This window comes from Anabrus simplex, chromosome 1 (assembly GCF_040414725.1).
Source record: "Anabrus simplex isolate iqAnaSimp1 chromosome 1, ASM4041472v1, whole genome shotgun sequence".
Lineage (NCBI taxonomy): Eukaryota > Metazoa > Arthropoda > Insecta > Orthoptera > Tettigoniidae > Anabrus > Anabrus simplex.
In genome coordinates this window covers 252,309,557-252,331,896 of record NC_090265.1, presented here as the reverse complement: position 1 = coordinate 252,331,896, position 22,340 = coordinate 252,309,557, and the positions used below count along the sequence as shown (strand labels likewise).

General features: G+C 37.7%; 1 protein-coding gene across 1 annotated transcript in view; it reads right to left on the bottom strand.

The window, feature by feature from the left end:
- The window catches only part of ci (cubitus interruptus), a 1,501,802-nt gene extending 1,481,875 nt beyond the window's left edge, over positions 1–19,927 (bottom strand). Inside the window, exon 1 of the mRNA XM_067159248.2 lies at positions 19,728–19,927. The gene's annotated coding sequence lies outside the window, so the exon portion shown is untranslated. The remainder of the gene's footprint in view (positions 1–19,727) is intronic.
- Positions 19,928–22,340: the final 2,413 nt, after the last annotated feature.

The window sequence follows — 22,340 nt, the reverse complement described above, 5'->3', positions numbered from 1 at the left end:
TAGGCGAGTTTCATACGAGTGTTTATGCTCGACGATAACATTATAACACTATTTTTAAAATATTCGTAAATTTCTGTCTAGATGCCGCTTGACAGTTGAGTTTACTGAACAAAACGCAGAGCGCATGCGCTGGGTTATTGATTTTCCGTGAGTGGATCAGAGACCTTGACAATGCCGTATGTTTTCAAAGCTTTGTTAGAGGTTTATCATAACCTAGCTGTATTTCAAGTACAAATTGTTCATGGTACAGCTGGTGAAGTGAATTTGTGGGAATGTGCCGTATGGTTGTGGAATATTGGAAGTAAAAGCTGCATTGATGTTAATATGTGTGTCCGACATGTTTCATTTCGGAAACAAGTGCGAAGCTAGTGCATTGAGTGCATGTGAGATGCTATCCTTACCTAATTGGTCAAACGGTTGTATCATAATGAAAATCTGAACTATGATTAGTAGAGAATCTGCATCATAATGAAAATCTGAACTCTGTTTGGTGGAGAACCTGTATAATAATGAAACTTGACCTAAAATGAGTCTCATTAAGATTCAGTTTTCTGGCATATAGGCGTAATATTTATATTTCGGCATCGTCGAGCATAAAATACATTATACTGTAGGAATGCGTAAACTCGCCATACAAACAACATACCTATAATAAGGTTCATTTTTCTTTACACATCAGCATAGGAAAATGAACACAACGAACATTATTCTGATGGGCTGCATGTAAAGATGTGGCTGGGAAGCGTGACCAGTCATAAGGAATATAATGGGTAGGAAGAGCATTGGGACATACGAGGTATTAAAAGAAGGCCATCGATATCTAGCACTAAAACACCTCAAATCGTTAAAAATGAAAACTCACCTCGCTGTTATTCTGTAACGTGGTCCATTAGTTACATCTCATGGTCAACGCAATGAAACTGAACCTCCATACCATCAAACGTCGACCTGAAACCTGACCGCCAATATAAGCACGAGCCAAACTCAGTGGACTGGATCACTAGACTGCAGAAAACGTTCATGTAATTAATTTACTAAATATAAATGTGGATGCTCATTTAAAATATAACGAGCAAGTTTTAATTTTCTTCAATATTGTTTAAGTGATTTCATTTTCAGAGCAAAGCAACAAGATATTATCAACGCTAAAAATTAATCGCAATAAGGGAATGAAAAGATATATTCCGGACACCCCGAAGAATAAGTATATTTTAAAGAATCAGGGCTATGAAATACTCCCTATGTCCCCCAAATTTAACTCATAAGTGCACAGAATACATCGAAAAATAGAAATACTGTACAATAATCCAGTGATGTTCGAAATCAGTATCTACCAATAATTCGATGGCTTACTTCTGAAACCTCGTATGTCCCAATGTTATTCCTGTCCATTATATACCTAAAGACTGGTCACGCCTCCCAGCCACACATAGATATGCAGCCCATCACAACAATTTTCCTTTTGTCCATTTTCCTATAGCTCTCTGTAAAGGAAAATGAACCTTAAATTCATTATACTGTAGGAGTGTGTAAATTCGCTTGCAAACAACATCCCTACATTACGGCACTATAAGGTCTTTTTTCCTTTACATATAAACATAGGAAAATGAACACAACGACAATTATTCTGAAGGACTGCATATAAATATATGACTGGGAGGCGTGACCAGTCTGAAAGAATATAATTGTTAGGAATAACATTGGGACTTACGAGCTTTTAGAGGTAAGCCATCGAATTGCCAGTACAGTTAAAAACTCAAAGCGAGCGGGTTGTGAACATGTGTGTCAGGATGTACCGGAGAGAATACTGATAAAATATTAATACTTGCTTGCCATACTTAGTTATTATTCCAATTTGTAGCATGATTATGTATTATTCACATATTTGATCGTCCAGATTTCCTAAATATCGTCGCTCCGCGAGCAATACCGCGTATCTGACAATATTCTTCCTTTCCATTATTTTCCGTAAGACTGGTCAATCCTTCCAAACCCATAAGAATATGCAGTCCATCAGAACAATTTTCATTGTGTTCATTTTCTTATTATGACGTGTAAAGGAGAGTGAACCTTAAACACATTATACTGTAGGAGTGCGTAAATACATCATTCAAACATCAGTACTGTAGGAAATCGAAGGTCAATACGCTGAAAATTCAGCCAGTGAGGCAGAGAGTTATCACAAACAACATAAGCTTGAAAACAAATCAAAGAGTGTTTTTGCTAACTGTGCTGATTTGTGAGTTGTGAACATGAAATAGATATTATAATCATTTATATTGAAATTAGGTGCGTATGGTGCGAAAACGGATCACCAAGCATATAGGCCTATTGGTTAAATAGTTCATTGTAAGAAGAGAATAAGAATTGCAATAAGGAGGGGCCTGACACACGTACAATTAAGTGGAGCAATTACAGGCGTAACCGTGCCCCAACATTGCAACAAATATCGTTCAAGAATTAATACCTTGGGGAGGAATACAGAAGATTTGCAATGTGTGTATCCTAACAGCGAATGATGCTTTTGAAGTTAATAGCGTTGTGAACATGTTCTACAGTAAAAGTGCAGTGAAATTGTGACACAAATTAAGAACATAACGATGGCTTACTTCTAAAACCTTGTACATACCAGTGGTCTTCCTACCCATTATATTCCTTACGCCGGGTCACGCCTCCCAGACAGATGTAGATATGCAGCCCATCAGAACGATTTTCGATGTGTTCATTTTCCTATGGTGGGTTGTAAAGGAGTGCGTAAGTTCGCTTGCAAACAACATCCCTACAATACGGTATAGTAAGGTCTATTTTCATTTACACAACAAAAATTATTGTGATGGGCTGCATATAAATATGTGGCTAGGAGGCGTGACCAATCTTAAGGAATATAATGGGTAGGAAGACCATTGGTATATACAAGGTTTTAGAAGTAAGCCAACGATAAAGTACTATTTAGAAAGTGTGTACTGGGCAAAAAGGAGAATACAGAAAAATGCATTATTATTATTATTATTATTATTATTATTAAATGAAGAAGTTTGGTGAGCACTGGACACACCGTAGTTGTAACTTTAATTGTACGAGCTAAAATTATTTTGTGAAATTTAATACTGTATTTTATACTGGACAATCTTCAATTTTACACTTTAATGTCAGGCTTAAAAGAAAATTTCGACGGTGCGCGAGTAATACCTCTTATACCACAATGCTTTTCTTATTCATTATTTTCCCTGAGACTGATCACGCCTCCCAGCCACTTATGGAGTCCATCAGAACAATTTTCGTTGTGATCATTTTCGTATGCTAACGTGTAAACGAAAATGTAGGGGTGAGTAAATAAGTCACGCGAACATACATTTCTACAGTGCGGTACGATAAAGTTCATTTTCCTTTATGGGTAAGCAAAGGAAGATGAACACAACGAATATTTTTCTGATGGACTAAATGTCAATATCGATGGCCTAGAATGAAAACCTCGTATCTCACAAAGTTCTTCCTGTCCATTATTTCCCTTAAGACTGGTTACGCCTCCCAGCCACACATGAATATGTAGTCTATCAGAACAATGTTCGTTGTGTTCTTTATTCCTATGCCGACGTGTGAAGGAAAATGAACCTTACCGTAACGTCCTACAGGAAAGTATGTCTGTGTGACGTATTTACTAACTCCTAGAGTATAATTTTTATAAGGTTCATTTTCCTTTACGCATCCGCATAGGAAAATAAACCCAACGAACATTGTTCTGATGGACTGCATACCCAAATGTGGCTGGGAGGCGTGACCAGTCTTAAGGGAAATAATGGATAGGAAGAACTTTTCGAGATACGAGGTATTCAATCTAGGCCATCGATATGTGGCTGGGAGGTGTAATCAGACTTAAGGAAAATAATGGATGGGAAGAGCATTGTGGGATACGAGGTATTGCTCGCGCACCGCCAATATGTAAATCTAAAATCTAAAATCAGCCTAATTCATTTTGCTCTATATCATTTTCCTCAATTGACTGATAGCATAAATATCAGTTACGACACAATTTAATAACGACACAATTTATCATATCCCTTGTGTGCCGTTCTAACCAATGTCTACTGTAGTAATATTAACCCATATTATACCCATGTTGGACAACGGCATATCTTCTCTTCAAATCAAATAGTAATAGACCTACTAGCGAATATGTGTTATTGTAGGACAATTTCTTCTCCTTATTCCTGAGGTGGTACGGTATAGGCCTAATTAAAGAAATTAAGAATACTGTTTAGTAATCTGGACTGTTTTTATAGGCTACTAAAGGTTCACCTTGATAGAATGAAGATGTTATGCATAAAACGGAATGCCCTTTATTTTAATTCGACAGTGATATTACAGTCAAATTCTTAGTGGTGCAGCTGGGCTGAGTGGCTCAGTCGGTTGAGGCGCTGGCCCTCTGACCCCAACTTGGCAGGTTCGATCCTTACACATGAGCATAGGAAAATGAACACAACGAAATCTGTTCTGATGGACTGCGTATCCATATGTGGCTGGGAGGCGTGACCAGTCTTAAGGAGAATAATGGATATGAAGAGCTTTATGGGATACAATGTTTTACCGGTGAAGCGAAGATATTCTTTACTATAGCACGCACTGGCACTTCATAAATTACTGGTGTTAATTTATACCAAGAGAGTACATTGCGGAGAAATTCTCGATAAAAGGGTTTGATTATCTTTGATTCACAAAAAATAAATCGACGGCCTAGTTCTTATACCACGTAAGTCAGTTGTAATAGCACATTTTCATTCCAGTCTGATTCAAGGCTCTTAGAAAAGTAATTTTAGGCACTGCGTCCTTTTATAATTAGACCAGATTTGTAGAGCATTAAATTCTGCTTCTGTACGTACCATAATCTCATGTTCACCAATTTGTTACTTACGTAATATTACAACTAGGCTATCGATATTAGATCGGGGAATACGAAAATACGATGGTATTTCTGTATTGTAGAATGGTCTGTTATAACATCGCGAGAAGTTTAACATTAATTTGAGGGAATTTGACGTATGCAGAAAGTTGTGACGATCCCACTGAGCTGTCATGTTAGCAGGATATAATTAATGATAGGCTATACGCACTAATATATGCGTTGAAATTCACCTGATGTTATAGGCTAGTAATTTAAATAGGCAGCGCGTAGGTCTGCACAGCGTCTGAGAGATGGCCTTTGCAGTATTAAAAAAAACTCGTGTCCTCATCCCCAGATGGTGCAGCTCTTCTCAGGCAGACCCCCAATCGAGGTGATCTACATGTGCCGTTTTAACCATTCTTAAATTTCTGACAGTACCGGGAATCGAACCCGGGATTCTCGAGGACGGCAGGTAATAGCAACTAACCGTTACGCTACTGTGGCGGACAGTATTTGAAAAGAACAATATTAACAAGACAGTTGGATCTAGCAGACACTGAAACTAAGTCTGATTTTCTCCAGCATTTTAAATGGAATCAAGCGGACCGTCGTTCGCCTGCGAAAATCTCTATTTGATAATAGTGATCATATTGTGCGAGAAATACTGACCTACAGGACATATCGTCACTCCTATGCCAAAACCACGAATGTGACAATGTCCTTTCTATTCATTTTTTCCCTTAAGACTGGTCTTGCCTTCCAGCCGCATATTGATATGCAGTTCATCAGAACAATACATTTTAGTATGTGCGTGTGTAAAGGAAAATGAACCTTCCTGTACCGTACTGTATGAATGTATATTTCCATGACATATTTACCCACTCCTAGAGAGCGATCTGTTTAAGGTTAATTTTCTTTTACACCTGCGCATAGGAAAATGAACTCAACGAAAATTGTTCTGATGGACTGCATTTCAATATGTGGCTGGGAGGCGTGACAAGTCTTAAGAGAAATAATGGATTGGAAAAGCATTGTCACATTCGTGATATTGGAAAAGGAGCGACGATATGAACTTTCTATCCTACACCATTAGGCTTCATGGCTTGGTATACCTTTTTATTGTTGCTCTGGTTACCAAAATATTCTTCAAACCACATAACATACTGTACATTTCTTCTTAATTTGTGTAAGGGACCGCTTAATTCTTATTCTCGCTTTCTGGAATTATGCTGAATAATTGTCGTGTGAGTGATCAAAATTAGCCCTCGTGCATGTAGGTGAAACCAATATTAGAACAATGAAGTCGACAGAATATCGACGGCTTACTTCTAAACCTCGTAAGTCCCAATGTTCATATTACACTGCAGGCTTTCGTCACAGTCAGCCATTAAGACCAAGTCGTCAGCATAGGCCAGACTGCTTACTACATATCCACCTAACTGAATCCCTCCCTGCCACTTTATACATTTCAGAAGTTGATCCATGTAAACTACCAACAACAAATGTGAAAGATTACAGCCTTGATAACCCCTGTAAGTACCCTGAACTCATTCTAACATAAATTCTCACTGCAGCCCAATTGTCAACGTAAATTCCTTTGATTGATTTTAAAAATCTACCCTTAATCCCATCGTCCCCCAGTATTGCGAACATCTTTTCCCTCGGAACCCTCTTATATGCTTTCTCTAGATCTACAGAACTGTCTACTCCTCTGGTAGCATTTTTCAGTTACCTGGTGCATAATGATAAATCTGATCCTGGCGGTCCCTCTCTGGTCTGAAACTACACTCGTTTTCATCCAACTTCCACTCAAACACTGATCGCACCCTCCTTTCCAAAATGCCAGTGAATGCTTTGCCTGATATACTAATCAATGAGATACCTCAATAGTTGTTGCAATCCTTCCTGTTCCCTTGCTTATAGAGAGGTGTAATTACTGATTTTGTCCAATCTGAAGGTACCTGACAAACACTCTATGCTAATTATATTACTCTACGAAGCCATTTCTCCCCTGCCTTTCCATTATACTTCACCATTTTCATCTATTCCTGCTGCTTTATAGCAATGAGTTTATTTACCACCTTTTCTACTTCCTCAAGCGTAATTTCACCAACATAATTTTCCTCCTCCTCATGACCTCGGTCGTTCGCGACACCGCCAGGAACATTTCCTTTTACGTTGAGAAGATTTTCGAAATATTCCCTGCATCTGTCTAGTAATAATCCGGGATCCATTATGAGTCCACCTGAATTACCCAAAACACTGTTCATTTCCTTTTTCCCTCCCTTCACAAGATTCTTTATTGCTGTCCAGAAAGGTCTCCCTGATGCTTGACCTCGCTTTTCCAGGTTATTACCAAAATCTTCCCACGACTTCTTTTTGGATTCGACAACTATATGTTTCGCTCATTTTTTCTCATCTCATTCTTCAGGCCTATTTCGAACTCTTGCGTCGAAATCGCCAATTAACACCATCCTATCCTTGCTGTTGACCCTGACTACGATGTCACTCAATGCTTCATACCCTGTCTGCATCAGCCCTTGTTTGGACCCATTTCTGATAAGTCTTATTTTTTACATTTACAAGCTGCTCTCAATTCATCATTCCACTAAGATGTTCGCTTTTCCCATCTTTACACACAGTTCTTCCTGAGCATTCCCTTGCTGTTTCTATTACAGCATCCCTGTATATCCTGAACCTGCTTACTGTCCACTGTTCGGAACTTCTCACTAATCATATCCATGTACCGCTGTCTAATTTCCTCGTCCTATACGTTTTCTAACCTTATTCGTTTGCAGACAGATTTCAGTTTCTCTATCCTGAGCCTAGAGATACTTAGCTCACTACAGATCAGATAGTGGTCTGTATCATCGAAAAATCCTCCGGAAAACCCGTACATTCTAACATATTTCCTGAATTCGAAGTCGTTTAAGATAACTTATAGTCTATTATGGATCTGGTACCCCTACCCTCCCATGTGTAACGGTGAATAGCCTTTTACTTAAAGAATGTATTCGTAACTGCTATACCCATACTAACACAGAAGTCCAGCAAACGCTTCCCATTCCTAATCGCTTCCATATCTTCTCTCTCCACGTTTACCAATCACTCTTTCGTATTCTTCAGGCCTATTTCCAACTCTTGCGTTGAAATTGCCCATTAGCACCATCCCATCCTTGCTGTTGACACTGACTACGATGTCACTCAATGCTTCATAAAACTGTCAACTTCATCCTCATCTGCACCCTCGCATGGTGAATACACTGAGACAATTCTCTTCCTAATTCCTCCAACTGCCAAATCTACTCACATCTTTCGCTCATTTACCTGCGTGCCTAACAGAAACTAAGTTGCGTACAATAGCATTCCTTATGAACAGCCCTACCCTACCCTCTGCCCTTCCCTCTTTAACACCCATCCAGTGTACTTTATAATCACCCATATCTTCCTCTTTATCACCCCTTACCCGAATATCACTTACTCCTAGCACATCCCGATGTATTCTCCTTACTAACTCAGCTAGTTCTACTTTCTTTCTTCCATAAGCCCCATTAATATTGATAGCTCCCCATAGAATTCCATTTCGTTCGCCAAGTTGTTTCCAAAGGGTTCCTCGCCTGTCATACTCCCGTAGGTCCGAGGTAAAATGTTCTGGAAAATGAACAGTATATACATTATACGGTTGGAGTCCGTAAACATCCCGCAATACGGTATGGTAAGGTCCATTTTCTATACACATCAGCATAGAAATAATGAACACAACGACAATTATTCTGATGGACTGCATATAAATATGTGACTGGGAGGCGTGACCAGTCTTAAGAAATACAAAGTGTAGGAAAAGCCCTGGGACATACGAGGTTTTAGAAGCCATCTATATACAGAACAATTTATGTTGTGTGCATTTCCCTAGGGTTACGTATAAAGAAAAACTAACCTAACCACACAGAACTGTAGGGATGCATGTTTGCATAACATATTTACGCACTTTTTTAATTCTTTTATAACTTGCTTTACGTCGCACCGACACAGACAGGTCTTACGGCGACGATGGGTCAGGAAAGGTCTAGGCGTGAGGTGGAAGCGGCCATGGCCTTAATTAAGGTACAGCCCCAGCATTTGCCTGGTGTTAAAATTAGAAACAGCCGAAATCCATCTTCAGGGCTGTCAACAGTGGGGCTCGAACCCACTATCTTCCGAATACTGGAAACCGGTCGCACATAGCGACTGCAGCTACCGAGCTCGGTTTACGAACTCTTACGGTATACTATGTCTGTTGTGCCTCTAACATTCTGAACCATGTAGGCCTACATTCTGGGAAGGAATGTCAATCCCTGTGTGAATTCTTCTCCTTTTTTCCTCTCCTCATGTCTTCTCCTCACAGAAAATTAACGAGCCTCACGGAGGAATTATTCCTTTTTTGAACTTCCCGTAACACGGTTGTCATATCATGGATGTTGAAATTCTGTCTAAGATGGAGTGCCTACATCCTCGTTTCTCTGCTATCTTCAATCAATCAATCAATCAATCAATCAATCAATCAATCAATCAATCAATCAATCAATCAATCAATCAATCAATCAATCGATCGATCGATCGATCTGCATTTAGACCAGTCGTCCAGGTGACAGCTAACTTGTTTTCCTAGCCTTTTCTTGAATAATTGCAACTAAATCGGAAATTTATTCTACATCTCCCTTGGTAAGTTATTGAAATCCCTAACTCCCCTTCCTAAAATTAAATATTGTCCCCAATATTTCCTCTTAAATTCCAGTTTTTTCATCATATTGTGATCTTTCCTACTTTTAAAGACACTACCCAAACGTAACCATCTACTGATGTCATTCCAGGCCAACTCTCCACTGACAACTCGGAACATGCCACTTAGTCGAGCAGCTCGTCTCCTTTTTTCCAAGTCTTCCCAGCCCAAACTTTGCAAGATTCTTGTAAGGCTACTGTTTTGTCGGAAATCACCCTGAACAAATCGAGCTGTTTTTCTTTGGATTTATTTTCCAGTTCTTGAATCAAGTAATATTGGTGAGGGTCCCATACACTGGAACCATACTCTAGTTGGGGTCTTATCAGACACTTACATGCCCTCTCCTTTACATCCTTACTACAACCCCTAAATACCCTCATAACTATGTGCAGAGATCTGTAGCCTTTATTTGCAGCCATGTTTATGTTATTACCCCAGTGAAGGTCTTTTCTTATATAAACACCTAGGTACTTACAATGATCCCCAAAAGGAATTTTCACCCCATCAATGCAGTAATTAAAACTGAGTGTTTTTCCTTATTTGTGAAACTCACAACCTGACTTTTAACCCTGCGTATCATCATACCATTGCATTTGTTTATCTCACAACATTATCGAAGTCATATTGTAGTTGCTCACAATCTTGTAACTTATTTATTACTCTGTACAGAATAATATCATCTGCAAAAAGCCTTATCTCTGATTCCACGCCTTCCATGATTAACTGCATCAGGTTGTATTTCGTCTTTGCACCTGCAAAAATCACTGCGTGAAATATTTTAGCTTAGAACTTTGGTCGGTATTGTTCTGTCATCTAAGGTTCAACACTGAGCGAAAACTGTCAAGGAATTCTTGCTCTTTATAATATTTGTGCTGCGGGTCTGTTCCAGAAATACTATCACAGTGGTTTTCGCAGGCGCGATGATTTGTCGTTTTGGAAGTTGTGACCGAAATAGGCTTCTTTTTTGTATTTAACGATGGTTAGGACTTCACATGATTTCCCGGCATGGCGGACGATCTTCTCATTGGTGACGCTTTCCATTCATGGGATCTACAATCTGCGATACATACACATGTCAAAAGCCAGCAGTCGGTTCTTTAACGAATCCTGTAGTCTTAATGAGGAGCTGACATACAATTACATTGTTCGTTTTAATAATGTAGTTAAAATATATTTGATCATTACATATCTAAGGTTAATCACTGAATATTATTCACCTGCATAACTCCAAGGAGTGCGACAGGCTTTGGCAGCCGGCACAATTCCTATTCTCACCGCAAGATGGGGGCTTCATTCAATCCATTCCTGACCCGGTCGAATGACTGGAAACAGGCTATGGTTGTTCGTAACTCCAAGTGAATGAAAGCAATACCATTCGCTTGATCGATAGTGAGTACACGAATTATTGTGAAACAATATTTCTCACAGTAACGAATTATTATTCTTCTTCTTCTTCTTATTATTATTATTATTATTATTATTATTATTATTATTATTATTATTATTATTATTATTATTATTATTAAAGTTGAATTGAAAAGCAAGGCTTCTCACGAACGTGGCCGTGTTTCGAGTCACGGCCAATGCAAGTGGAATTTTTAAAATGAAAATCTAAGTGACGGTGGTTCAGATTCTACGTAAGACTGGAAGTTCCGTGGTGATGATCGCGATGGACTACCAACAGTCAAGTAAAACCGCAAGCTAGCTAGCTTGCTTATTTCTCTGTACAACTTTGAATGTTGCACACAAGAGAAAGAAACAAATCAACAAATGCATATGAAGGAGATACTAATGTTACGATAGTTTCACTGATATCGTATGAATAATAGCCTAATAATACGGCCTTAGCTGCCACATTGCAGACATTTTGATTTGAGGCCAACGTTCTACTCTACTAGATGGCAGACAAATAGAAACACTCTTAGACGATCTGTGGCCAACTTATAAGTTTTTAATTAATTTTATCAAGTAAATATTAAACGTGTCACGAGGGATCTTGTACGAATTGGCGTGTCGAAATGACTTTATTTTCCAACTTTATCTTAGTTACCACGGAAAACTCTCTAACTTGCTTCTGTATTCTAAACTGATAGGACTAAAGTTCAATAATTAATCAAACCTAGACTTTTTGAAAGGTTTTCTAGGCATTAACTACGCCATTCTACGATACATATTCACGCGTAGTCTCCTTCGTGCTAGATGTATTGTAACTGTTTCCACCTTCATTCAACTTCCTCTTTTACATTTATCAGGTGTCCGACTCGTTGGCTGAATGGTCAGCGTACTGGCCTTCGGTTCAGAGGGTCTCGGGTTCGATTCCCGGCCAAGTCGGGGATTTTAACCTTCATTGGTTAATTCCAATGGCTCGGGGACTGGATGTTTGTGCTGTCCCCAACATCCCTGCAACTCACACACCACACATAACACTATCCTCCACCACAATAACACGCAGATACCTACACATGGCAGATGCCGCCCACACTCATCGGAGGGTCTACCTTACAAGGGCTGCACTCGTCTAGAAATAGCCACACGAAAAAAAAAATCTTCAGGTGGTATAATATAATTTTGCTGTTCTCCCCAATATGTTCCATTCTCCGTTTGATAACTTTGATAATTTCACGACAGTCTAAAAATAAAGTTCTGTTCAATTCTACTTAGGGCTATATCTTTCTCATCCATATATATTTCTGAGTTACCTTTTATTTTTACAGTCTTTTAGTGGATGCACCACTTTCTTCAATACGATATCATTATGAACAAAATTTCAAATATATCGTCGCTTCACCGGTAAAATGTTGTATCCCACAATACTCTTCCTATCCATTATTCTCCTTAAGACTGGTCACGCCTCCTAGCCACATATGGATACGCAGTCCATCAGAACAATGTCCGTTGTGTTCGTTTTCCTATGTCGAAGATTAAACGAAAATGAACCTTACATGCATTGTACACTAGGAGTGCGTAAATACGTAATGCAAACGTACATTCCTACAGTACGGTACTGTAAGGTTCATTTTCCTTTACACGTCAACATAGGAAAATGAACACAACAAAATATGTTCTGATGGACTGCATATCCATACGTGGCTGGGAGGCGTGACCAGTCTTAAGGAGAATAATTGATAGGAAGAGCTTTGTGGGATACAACCTTTTACCGGTCGAGCGACGATATGTGTTTTGCAGTGCGGAAGATTATACACTTCCTTCAGGTCAAAATCTTAATAGAAGGTAAAGAGTATTATCAGATTACTAACGAGAGACATTCTTTTATATAGAGAGGAAAGGAAAACTGAAAACGAAATCTTGAAGTATTCCGTAGGTTTGCTTAGTTAAATGCATTCTTTTGAGTATAAGTGCCGTCCAGTAAGTACGGTAGTTGAGGAATTTTGATAAATATTTATGCTTATATCGGGAGTGTAAAATAAACTGCGGTGAAAGAAATATCTATACGAGTTCCATTGACAAGGAAACAACTAGTTTGTATCAATAATGATATACAGCTTGATAACATAACACGGGCGATGTAAAAGTGGTAGGTTGTTTTAGAAAATCACTGCCATTACAAAATAACGTAACAAATTTATGCGCTTCATTTCTCAAATACTTATAAATATTATATTAAAATAAGTAGGCTAGTAGTCCGGCTCCATGTCTAAATGGTTAGCGTGCTAGCCTTTGGTCACAGGGGTCCCGGATTCCATTCCAGGCAGGGTCGGGAATTTTAACCATCATTGATTAATCTCTCTGGCATGGGGGCTGGGTGTATGTGTTGTCTTCATCATCATTTCATCCTCATCACGATGCTCAAGTCGCCTACGGGTGTCCAATGAAAAAGAACTGCACCTGGCGGGCCGAACATGTCCTCGGACACTCACGGCACTAAAAGCCATACGCCATTTCATTTCAGTAGGCTAGTATAGTGGAATAGTAGCCTATTCACCCTTATTTTGAGCTACTTAAACCTCGTCTACCTAATTTTATTTCGTAGCGATTGTTTTCCTATTTTTTTTTATTCATTGAGAGCTTACCGTAAAAAAATACCATCACAATTATGAAAAGAATTAGTCCATTATTTTCTCCAAAAATGTAAATAGACTATATTGTATGCACTTTAATGCTTGTAGGATCGCTGTAAAGAACACATATTTGCAGCATATTGAAAAAGTTTTCTAACCAATTGTGGTCACTATATATGACGTAGTTTTGTAGTAACTCAGCATGTGTATCACATACAAAACAGCAATAGTTCGCGAGGCCACTACAATGCTTCCCACTTTCATCTCTTCGACTAGTAATACACCTCACATGAAGTCTAAAGCAAAGCATGGTGCCATTATTTTGCATAGACTACATACTTGAAGGGAAATACCAAAGGGCATATTGAATAAGGCACATGTTAGACACCTCATATCAGATTTTTGCGCACGAATGGGTTAACCATATTGCGTCTTCACCGAGAAGAACGGTTTTACATATTAACTCTACGGCTTTGGAGCCAAGCTCTGCATTCGGGAAACGAGTGGGTTTGAACCCTACCATTGGCAACTCTGATAATGGCTTTCCGTGGTTTCCCATTTTCAGTTGTAAACAAATCCCGGGACAGTTCCTATTAACAGGCCATTGCCTATTTTTCCCACCTCTTTATCCTAATTTCATTCACCATCGCTCTTTTCATCTTTAGCTCCTCAACTGAGGTTGGCGTCAGGAAGGGCATCCGACCGTAAAATCATGGCGTATAATTTCATGTGACCTCATCCCTGACCCCATATCAGGAAACGAGACTAAGGATTAGACTTCGACCCTGCACAATCCATATTGCCTGCTCTACATTATTGGAGTGTTACTGATCCTATTTCTTAAATCATAGAATCTTTAATTTCGCAATGACACAAGACGAAAAATTGATATAATTTTTTGTGGGTCTACCGCCTTTTGACCAAAATTAACAACAGATTATTTTAATACTATCTGCATTGATTTTCAAACAATTATTATTTAGTACTTACCGGTATACATGGCATGTCAGATGCAATTACTCCATATAAGTTAATAGTATAGACCAAATGTCCTTCCTATCCACAGAAAATCTGTTTTGACTGGGCAAACTTTACAAAATTCAGACCTCTATTTTATGCTAGAATCAGAAGAGCTCTTTAATTCATGAAACAAGTTTTGAAGCATTCATATATATCAAAATGAGTTACGAAACTGAATGCTTTAGGAGCGATCGAACAGTTGAATGGTTAAAGAAAGTTCGACTCTGCCATATACGCTATCAGGAAAATGATGAGTCTAACTTACATCAACAATGTCGTGTACTTAACGTTCTTATGATTGTCGTAAAAGAGACATCGGAGTAACGGAAAGGTAGTAAAACCCGTGACATGATTCACTGGAGTTTACTGTAAATACACTTGAATAATGACTGAATGTCCTGAGATTTGATCCTGCAACTTGGAACACAATCAACCATGTGCACAACACTGTCGACCGTTCTATTAAAGAAATCATCCCACAATCGAAGAATGTATAGATCTAAAGCAATGAGGAAATCAGATATTCGCAATAAGAATATAAGAAGGAAACTCAGTTCTCGAACCCGATCCCGCATGAATCCAGTACAAATGCATACGAATTTTATATTCTAGTTATAGGCCTAGATAGATTTGTTTTTATTATTATTATTATTATTATTATTATTATTATTATTATTATTATTAACGATCGAGTGGTTGCGCGCTTTAGGTCACGTAGCTGTCAGCTTACATTCGGGAGATAGTGGGTTCGAACCCCACTGTCAGCAGCCCTAGAAATGGATTTCCGTGGATTCCCACTTTAACACCAAGCAAATTCTAGGACTGTACCTTAATCAAGGCCAAAATCCTCTCCTCTCCCATCGTCGCCATAAGACCGATACGTATCGGTGCGGCGTAAAGCAAATTGTAAAGGTATTAATAATAATAATAATAATAATAATAATAATAATAATAATAATAATAATAATAATAATAATAATAATAATAATAATATGCATTGTGTAATACAAATTTAGCTGGGGATTTAGTGCAATGTTACAGAATTTTCAATTATATTGAATTTCTTTACTAATTTTCTGACGCACGTATTTTATGTTGCAGAGGCAGGATGATTTTAATTAAGAATTTAGAAATGAGAGATGAAGAAAACATAAAACAATATAGGACGTGGGAAATATAGTTCGTTGAAGAAAATACAAGAACCCCTACAAATAAGTAGGCCCAATCCAATAATAATAAAAGATGTAATCAATTATTATTAAAACAGGAGATGTAATTTAAAACTCAGAGAAAAGAATAATGAGGAAACATAACTTACACTCACACATATTTACCTAGCTATTTTCTCTTCCCATTACATCAAGATATAAATCATTAATTTAAAATGAACCGAGTTGAGTGGCTCAGATGATGGTGTCCTGGTCTTCTGAGCCCAAATTAGCAGGTTCGAACCTGGCTCAGTCCGATGGTATTCGAACATACTTAAATACCTCAGGCGGTAGATTTACCAGCACGTAAAAGTGCTCCTGCGGGATAGCATTTCCGATAACTTGGCGTCTCCGAAAACCGTTTAGTGGGTCATCAAATATAATTAATTATTTTATATTTTTTATAAAGTTTATAATAGGCTACTTTTACAATTAAAAACTTCTAGAGAAAATGGCAGTACATCTACAACGTACATTTGTTACTTCCGCGAAAATTAGGCTGAGAGAATTCTGAAGGATTTCAGATGTGCATTTATTATCTTTAAATGGCGATAATTCTCCAATTTCTGTGGTAAATATTAGTGAATCCACGCAATGAAATAGCTATTATCAGTAGGCACTGACTCTGACTTAGATGCTTTTCGGAAGCATTCCGCGGTAAGGATAATTACAAGTATGTCCGATAATGAGGAAATATTCAGACGATACTCGAAAAAATATGAATAACCCAAGAAGAGTATTTAATGTATGTGGATAGATTTCCAGAAAGTTATGAATTCTCTGAACACGAAACTAACAACACTAGAAACATAAATAAATGTATGTACGAAATATATTAGAACTAATTCTTCAAGAACATGTAGTGTCACATACATGGGTAAAAGACAAGAAAAATAACAGGAAGTAAACATATACAAAGGCACCCCATTTATGATATAAATACAAAATTACATAGAATAAATTTATCCGGTGACATTACAATATAAGTGCATTAAAATAACTTATTTCCCTGTGATGACCTGAATAATTATGTGCGTGAACATGTTAATGTATTTTGCGTTACCTAATGATGGTGTCTGAATAAGTGCGGGAAATTAAACTTAGATTATGACTGAAAATTTAGTTCCAGGACTAGAAAAGATACGAATACAGTATAGCAAACATCTGGACTTTGTTCAAAATCTAGAGAAGAATCCATGTTTAACTTAGCCAATTTTTAGCCCGCGATTCAAAACACGGATTCCAAACTAAAATCTACGAATGAGAATTATTATAATTGCTTAAAACTGTAATTATATAAAAATAATCTTACACTCTAGAACTTCAACAAGAACGAAAATATTGTTATTTCAGTAACAATCATCTAGCCACAAATTATGGATTATGACTATGCTGATGGGACGAGCCTCCGTGGCTCAGACGGCAGCGCGTCGGCCTCTCACGGCTGGATATCGTGGTTCAAAACCCGGTCACTCCATGTCAGATTTGTGCTGGGCAAAGCGGAGGCGGGACAGATTTTTCTCCGGGTACTCCGGTTTTCCCTGTTATCTTTTATCATTAATTAATACATTACTTTGGGAGTGGCGAACCCATCGTACTAACAGCCTATATCTGCTTCATTCATTACATCCCTGACCCGGTCAATGACTGGAAAGCAGGTTGTAGGTTTTCATTTTTCATTTTCACTATGCTGATGGAAATCATAAAAAAAAATTAGTAATACTTATCACCTGAAATTTTACATATATTTAAACCTCCCAAGAATTGTACCTTTAGTAAAAATTTACCCCTGCAAAAATTATTTGTTATATCCACAGTTCTTTATGTTCACTTATCAACACGGGAATATATTCACGGAAAAGAATATTTTATCTAATAAAATACTAGATATTAAATTGATCATTTACAGTAAATAAAGTGTAATTGTTAACACACTTCAAAATTAGAGGACTGGATGATTGTTGTCCGGAATTACATATCATTAGTACCGCTCTAACGAGGATGCATAGAAGCAAGAGAGGGCAATTGAATGCGGAAAACAGCAACAGGCTTACTTAAAGGCGTACCTGTTCTTATAGGGTAATAATGGTAATTGTTTCGAGAGACGTTCAACTACATAGCTACAAGACATCATAATATCGCTTTGCTTTAATAACATTGTCTTTAAAATTGTGAGTAACCAAGTATCAGTGACGGATTAATGGTTGAGGTACATTTAGACACAGGTCTAAATGTACAATATATCCTTTTCAATATTCTTTGTGTTGTTTGCAGGATAACCTTTCGTCACCGGGTCGGTCTTTTAGTCCAGATATTTTAATATGAAACTGATCTCTAACTTTCAATACGTCAACTACTCAAATTGATTTTAGTTTTTAAACTCTTCAGGTAAAGCAAATAAGAATCCCTAGTTCAAGAACGAAAAGGTTTTTCATCACTCTCCACCATATTTACACCACCCACCACATAAGTACAATGAAACATTATATACCTTAAACCAATGTCCAAGATGTTATTCTCTGAATCTGTGAGCAGGAGAATTAGACTGGTAGAATACGATATCCTGGAATTACTGTTTCATTTCACGTTTACGGAGTATTTAAGAAACTCTATCAATTGCTGATAACAGAATTTTAATTTGAAAGAAACGGCACCTTGTAAATATTCGCAAAGGAAACCAAGGAGGTAAAAGAGAACATTAAACATGGCACAAGTATTAAAGGTGAATATTTCTCCAGGGTGTCATTCAGAAACCTTGTAAATACTGAGTTTCATGAAGAAACGGAGAATATTTATAGTATACAGTCAATAACACATTTTTCATCGCTATAAAAATTACGTAAACAGTAATATATATCCATAAACATCATCAATAATCCGTATTTATAAATAGGAAAATATTATCAATGTAGTGGTTCCAATAAAAAGAATGCAATGGCCTAACCAGCATGCATTCTAGATTAATTCCCTGAAATACTCCCAAAGAAAATAGTGCAAGTATTCAGCACAGATCTGGTCAAAGTTTGTTAAACATCTCCGGTACTAATTACGGACAAAACCGAATTATTGTATCAAAAGTTCTAAAACGCATTTTAAGTGGTGTTTCTATCAGAGACATTTCCTTCTTCACTCAAACTAAGGAGAAACTACAAAATAGAATAAATACCCTTCTTGTTCATTTTAAGTGGAACTACATAAGGATTTTTAGCGGAATAATTGCATAAAGAGAAAAGGATGGTCCAAAAGAAACGATACATTATGTCATAAACATATCTGGCTACAACAAAACATCGTGTTTAAGAATTATTATTTCATTTGCTAAAAGTTACCGGATGATGGTTCCTTAGAATTAAAATAGTTAAAAATAATTCTATATTTTTCCGTAATGATTTCAGTGAATTAAAAAGTATATTTTATTTATTCAGTTTATTAATTTAAAAGTGCATTTATTTAATTATATTATTAATTCATATAAAAATAAATAAATGAAATAATTCACTCATTCATTCATAGAAAATGCTTAATAGAAGGTGTGTCATTGGAAACTTTTAGTGTTGAATCATTTCAAGCAAGATGTAACGTAATGTAAAGGATAATAATGTCTGCTGCTTATGTCCATTTTGGGCGGTAACTCGCAGCTGTCAACAGCAAACCTCAGCACAAACAAGCTACTGAAACATGGAAGTGGGTTGGGCCTTGACTGTGAATGAGTTCTTTCTGTCACCAGACGAGATAATTAGAGCGGGGCGTCCCTCGTTAGGCTTACTGCAGGGAGTCATGAGACGGAATAACTCAATAAAATATATAATTTAAGCCTAAATATTTTGAAATTAAATTCTCACCTTTATATTGTCAGCAGTACCTCGAAGGACGAAACGTAAGGAGCTTCCAGCCTTTTTCGACCTAATGTCTAATGTTAATAGTTTAATTTTTAATCATAAATGTGTTATTTTGAATAAATAAACAAACTTCCTTTAAGAACCACTTCACCACTGTAATAGATCACAAATAAACAACTCACACACTGGTCATGGATCACACGCAATTCTCACAAATAATCACACATATTTCCAAAAAGGGGTTTCTTTTATTTTTCTCACATGCACGCTACAGCCGGTCGGTCCGTTCGCACGTACTGCATATCGTTACTCACACACTTGTTTCTCGAACTCGAGCCTGGTTCACTCCCCTCTTCTCCCGCCTGCCCGTCCTGCGCGCCTGCCAGCCAAATAGAGTCGCTACGAGTAACATCTCACTCACTCGGGGCAGCGCGCAGCATTGTCTGCTTTGCCTGCCCTCGCGGGCGGGGTGCTATGGGCCGGTAGTAAGGTAAAGATGTAGATCCCAAAAATGCCTAGTTTGGCATCAAAGAAAGGAGGAGGCCTACAGCTTCCAAGGTAGGCTTTTATTAACGCCACGGCATCTTCAACGAGAACTGGAGAAAATAACCCGGGCTGTCGAAATGGACAAAAAATTAATACAAAATTTCAGTTACTTTGAGTTGACATTGAAATCAGACACATTAAGCTTTCGATAACGCGGACTTGGGATAATTCAGAAAAAAATCAGAAATATATTTATTTTCAGTAACACGACAGCTAATAGTATAAGAATGTTACATCCATCCATCCAACATCATTATAGACCGTCATGCCTTTCAGCGTTCAGTCTGTAAGCTTCCGTGAATTCACTAAACGTCGCCACAGTCCTCTATTTGCTACTAGTGCTGTGGCCTCATTTACTTCTATACCTCTTATCTTTGGTCCGATGACCTCGATATTAGGCCCCTTTAAAAAACAAGCAACCTGTCATCTTTAAATCGTCGTCTTGGTCTCCCTCTATTTCTCTTACCCTCCATAACAGAGTCCATTATTCTCCTAGGTAACCTATCCTCCTCCATTCACTTCAGAATGTTACAGTACATTATTATTATTATTATTATTATTATTATTATTATTATTATTATTATTATTATTATTATTATTATTATTATTATTAAAATAATAACAATACAATAATAATAATAATAATAATAATAATAATAATAATAATAATAATAATAATAATCGTATGGCCTCAGCTACTGTGTTCGGCCATTTTACTGTGATGCTATCAGGGTTGCCTGCACGTCAATTTCGACATTCTGTTTTACTCTACCAGGTGGCAGTGTAAACCAAATCTCTCCTGGGCGAAGTATGGCTGAGTTATAATAATTGTATTGGATAAACACTAAAAGTGTCTTTGATATGCCGACATCGTACGAGATGGAGTGTCGAATTGATCTTTTCCCGCGCTTTAAATATCCAGTTACCTCTGCCGGGTCTGAACCCACGATCTTGGGATCGAGAGGCCGATACTCTACCACTGAACAACAGAAGGGGGCTGAATAATAGTATAGAAGTAGTGTAATGTAGGGGGCAGGTGGACCACATATTATTGCAGATAAGGAGGGCGAACTACTGCGCTTGTTTAAGAGGAAGCTGTCAAGTATTTGTGAAGGTCTAGACGTACCTTTTTGGTGTTAAATATTCTATTTCGGAACCTGATACAGCCATTCCACAGACACTAGCAAGAAGTATTCGCAAGCAATATAAAAATATTCACAAAAGAAGATTGACACACCTAAAACTCAGAACTAAATATTGCAGTGATATGCCAGTGGCCATCGTACTCCCATAATAAGCCTACCGAAATGATAGGCTATGTATCAGACGCTAATTAAAATATGATGTAGGCTACTGGTACAGTATATTAGTGTCAGTTGGAGTCAAGTTTTCTTTACGGAAAATTTGCAGGTGCCATCGGTCCATTGCAATCCTAAAATTTCCCAAACCAGTATCTAATTCTGAATCGTGTATAAGTCGTATGTGATATGTATTATTTACGTCATCACATAATTAAAAATACAGTACCGGTATCATTTTTCATCCCTTAGGCAAAATTTTATTTCTTCTCGGAAAGACAGGCTTAGGACGACACTCAGACATTCCACCCACCTTTGGTACGAGTTATCGACAGTGCACGGCATTTATAACTTCACTCCTTACGAGCACGCCGACCTCTCACCGCTAGGTTCTGTGGTTCAAATGCTAGTCACTCCATGTGAGATTTGTGCTGGACAAAGCGTGGGCGGGACGGGTTTTTCTCCGAGTACTCCAGTTTTCCCTGTCATCTTTCATTCCAGCAACACTCTCCAATATAATTTCATTTTATCTGTCAGTCATTAATCATTGCCCCAGAGGAGTGCGACAAGCTTCGGCAGCCGGCACAATTCCTATCCTCGCCGCTAGATGGAGGCTTCATTCATACCATCCCTGAGCTGGTGGAATGACTGGAAACAGGCTGTGAATTTTAATTTTCATTTCTCGAGAAACTTTAAGTAGAAATAAGCAACAAAGCTAACAATGAATAAATACAGCTTTTTTTGCAACATTTTTAACGTTGCACTAACACAT